The sequence below is a fragment of the Acomys russatus genome, chromosome 14 (genome assembly GCF_903995435.1).
Source record: "Acomys russatus chromosome 14, mAcoRus1.1, whole genome shotgun sequence".
In the NCBI taxonomy this organism is placed as follows: Eukaryota; Metazoa; Chordata; class Mammalia; order Rodentia; family Muridae; genus Acomys; species Acomys russatus.
Genome location: NC_067150.1, coordinates 56,033,213 through 56,037,807, shown reverse-complemented (window position 1 = coordinate 56,037,807; position 4,595 = coordinate 56,033,213).

Sequence of the window (4,595 nt, the reverse complement as noted above, 5' to 3'; positions counted from 1 at the left end):
GAAAAAAAAAAAAAAGATGACATGTGAACCAATCCTGACATATCTTACTTAGACTTTCTGTAAAGGTGAGGACATCCCGGAGCTTGCAGCTGAGGGTGGGTCAAAGTAGAAAGGGCATTTTTCTTTGAGTTTTTATAGCAAACACAAGACCTGAAAGGGATGCTCATAAATGACCCCAGCGCTTGGGCGTCTTAGGGAGTGGCCAGAGGCTTAGCTCATTTGGTAGGATGGATATCTGCGCTGACTCGCAGGAAACATGAGTCAGCGCTTCTCATCTGCTCGTCATGAGAGGTGCAGCCTGGAGAGCTGGAAAACACCAGGCTGAACAAATCAGACGCAAACTTGCTTTCTTATTATTGACTGTCCCAGACATACATCCTGCAAAAAGGACGAGAGGGACACCCTTTTATTGTGAAGGCTTAAGGAAAACTGCCAGAGAAGGGAAACACTTGTGATTTAAAACAGTGAACCTGGGAATGGGGGGCAGCTCCTGTTTCCTATATAGTTCTTAGAATGGGAGGCGCATCTTAAATCCATATTTCTCCCCTACGTGTTTGTATTTATAATATAACCATCTCTTGGGAGTTCAGTCGAAGGTACACCTGAAAGTCAATGTTTTCTTTTTTTTCTTTCCTTTTTGTGTGTGTGTGGTGTGTGTGTGTGCAGTGTACGTGTGTATGTGTGTGTGGGGGGGTGGGGGGGGGGTGTTGGGGGGGGGGGGGGGGGGCGGTGTAGGTTCAAGACAGAGTTTCTCTGTGTAGCCCTGGCTGTCCTGGACTCACTCTGTAGACCAGGCTGGCCTCAAATTCATAGAAAGTCAACATTTTCAAAAGAACTCATTATCTCTGTTCCAAACCAATTACTTCTGTATTCTGTAATTATTGGCCAGGCATGGGTGGCACATACCTTTAATCCCACCCAGCACTAGAGAAGCAGGGGCAGGAAAAATCTTTGTGAGTTCAAGGTCAGCATCGTCTATATAGTGAGATCCAAGTCAGCCAGAGCTAAATGAGAGACTCTGTCTCAGAAAAAGAGATTATTATGGGCTGGAGAGATGGCTCAGCAATTAAGAGCCCCTGTTGCTCTTGCAGAGGACCTGGGTTTAGTTCCCAGCACTCACATAATGGGTCACCACCATCCACTGTTGCAGCGCCAAGGGATCGGACAACTTCTTCAGCCCTCTATGGGGACCAGGAACATGTGTGGTATACACAGACACACACACACACACACACACACACACACACACACACACACACACGCAGACACACACACAGGCACACACATGCAGACAAAACACTCAAATAAATAAATCTAAAATATGCTATTTGTGTGTAGCGTCTGTAGGGAGGTGCAGAGGTGCCAAGGTGGAGCACATGTGGACATCAGAGGACAACTCTCTGGAGTGTGTCCTTTACTAGGGCTCTAGGGCTTAACCACCATCATCAGGCTTTGTGGCAAGCACTTCTGCACAAGGAGCCATCCCATTGGCACCTCTAATACTTTGAGACAGAGTCTCTCAGTGAACCTGTAGATTGCCAGCTGGCTGCACGGGGTGACCAGGGAGCTCCTCCAAGTCACCTTTCTCTGCCTCCTCTGTGCTGGCTCCACACCTACTTGCCACTGTCCACAGGTCTGACTGATGTACTCATGTTTGCTTGGAAGCCCTTTGCCAACCGAACCATCTCTCCATCCCCTGTATCCTCTAATTTCTCCAATAGTGCCTACCCTGTACCTAGGCATAGAAGTTAAAACTTGCAGCCTGGGCTAGAGAGGTGGCTCAGCGCTTGAGAGTACTGACTGTTCTTCCAGAGGACCTGAGTTCAAATCCCAGCATCCACATGGCAGCTCGCAACTGTCTGTAACTCCAGAATCAGACACCCTCACACAGACATACATGCAGGCAAACTACCAATTCACATAAAACAAAACAAAACAAAAACAAAAAGACAACCTTTCAGCCAGGTGTGGTGGCGCACACCTTTATGGGGATGGACCTTGGCAGAATGCTTGCCCACTTGCATAAGGCCCTGGGTTCAATCCTCAGCATTGCATAAAACCAGCCATGGTGGTGCCTGCGGGTAATCCCAGCACTTGGAAGGTAGAGGCAGGAGCATCTGAGACTCAGGATCATCCTCAAGTACATAACAAACTTGAAGCCATCCTGTGCTACATAAGACGCTGTCTCAACACACACACACACACACACACACACACACACACACACACAGGGAAAGAGAAAGAAGTTGAGATGAGGTCATCACTCACCTGAAAGTAAAAGTATTCAGAGATGGCATGCTGGGACATATATATATATACATATATATTTTTTGTTTGTTTTTTGAGACAGGATTTCTCTATGTAGCCTTGGCTGTCCTAGACTCACTTTGTAGACCAGCCTGGCCTTGAACTCACAGCGATCTGCCTGCCTCTGCCCCCTGAGTGCTGGGATTAAAGGCGTGCGCCACTATGTCTGGCCCATTTAGCTAATATTTGATATCTATGTATCAGAAGGGAGTTAGGTAGATAATGGCTCTATGAAAAGAGACAATAAATCTATTCTTTCATTTCAATTTTTCTCATTAAGTAAAGCCCACATAGTGATGATAGGGCTGGCAAGATGGCTGGATGGGTGAAAGCGCTTGCTGCGCAAGCCTGAAAACCTGCATTTGATCCCTGTGGTACAAGTAAATGTGGAAGGAAAGAACCAACTCCACAGAGTGGTTCTCTAACCTCCAGACAGGTTCCAAGGTAGATACACTGGTATGTACACATCTCTCTCTCTTTCTATCCCTAGAACCCACATAAAAGCTGGGTGATGAGCCTGGCTCAATAGAATAAGGTGGAGGCCAATTGAGGAAGACATCAGAAGTCAAACACGCTCTCTGACATCACTAAGGCCTAGTGGATTACGCTCCAGGACAAGGAGGATGAGCAGGCAATGGAAAAATGTATTGGAAATTCATCATCTAACATGCATCTGTTGATGTGTTGTTTCTCTGTGCCAGAGCATAGGACTTCCATGGAGAAATAAATCTCAGAGAGGAACCAATGACAAGTTTAGCTTTAAGACAGTGACCGATTGCATAGCAGGGACTTCTCTGAAGATGTACACTCGCAACTGTGTGAAAAGAGGCAGAGCCGAGCTTCACTTCTCAGATCTAGAGGGCTTTGCTCTCTATAGTCCATGAACATTAATCAGGTCTGAGAGCTCAGGTCCGGTCTCCATTTGAAGCAAATTTGATAAACAGGGAAAACCTTATTTCAGACAGGAAGAACTCGAGTTCAGAAAGGTAAAGTAAAATTTCCCAAGTCATCCGACAGATGGTAAGCTCGGCCTCGCAATCCGTGGGCCAATGGATCTACTAAAGCCAACAAAACAAAAAATGCCTTGTCTCTGGGCATAGAAATCCTCCTTCAGTCCACCTGTATTTTACTCTAGACTATTATATCCAATGCGTGGTGCTAGGTGCTAAAGATTGCAAGACTAACAGAGTCATTTTTCCAAGATGAGACTTCTATGCTGAAAGACTGAAAATTAAGTGATGCCTTTTTGTTGACTGAGAAGCTGGGAAGAAGTTAACTTTTGGGGGTACTACAGTAGTGGCATTTTGGTTTAGTTTTTCTTTTCTTTCTTTGTGTGTGTGTGTGTGTGTGTGTGTGTGTGTGTGTGTGTGAAGACAGGGTTTTTCTGTGTAACAGCCCTGGCTGTCCTAGACTCATTCTGTAGACCATCAGGCTGGTCCTTAATTCACAGGGACCTGCCTGCCACAGCCTCCCGAGTGCTGGGATTAAAGGCAAGTGCCACTATGCCTGGCTTTTTTTTTTTTTTAAAGATATTTACAAATGTTCAGTTGTTCAAGGCTGTGACGGAGATGGCATTAATATCTCATCCAAAGCTGGGCGTGGTGGCGCACACCTTTAATCCCAGCACTTGGGAGGCAGAGGCAGGTGGATCGCTGTGAGTTCAAGGCCATTCTGGTCTACAAAGAGAGTCCAGGACAGCCAAGGCTTCACAGAGAAACCCTGTCTTGAAAAACCAAAAGAAAAAAATCTCATCCAACGAAAGGCTGGTCAGGTGAAGCAGTGTGAAGGTTGTGATCAATTAGGTGTAAATATCACTACTCTCAAACCAACCCACCTATTTTTTCTCTTTCATTTATTTACTTATAGACAAGATCTCTCTCTGGCCTCAACCTCACTATGTAGCTGAGCCTGGCCTTGAACTTCTGATCCTCCTACCTCCACTTTCCAACTGCTAGGATTACAGGAATGTGCCACTATGATTTTTTTTTTAAATAAAATATAACAGAAAATATCAGGTCAAGGAATTGTTATGTGTGTGTATATGTAAACACACACATCCCTAATCTATATGCATATATTTATATATTAAGTACCATGATGTGCTGTCTAAATCTCCCCTCTCCCAGGACTGAAGCATTCATTCTTCCAGTTGCCAAGAGTGCTGATCTGAGTCCTTCCACGGGGCTCTCCAGGAAGAAAGCTGCTTGCCCTGGGCCATGGCCTCTTCCTGGATGCAGCTGTGTCCAGTAACTGGCCAGTGTGTGTGTAAAGGCCTGGGTCCTCTTCTC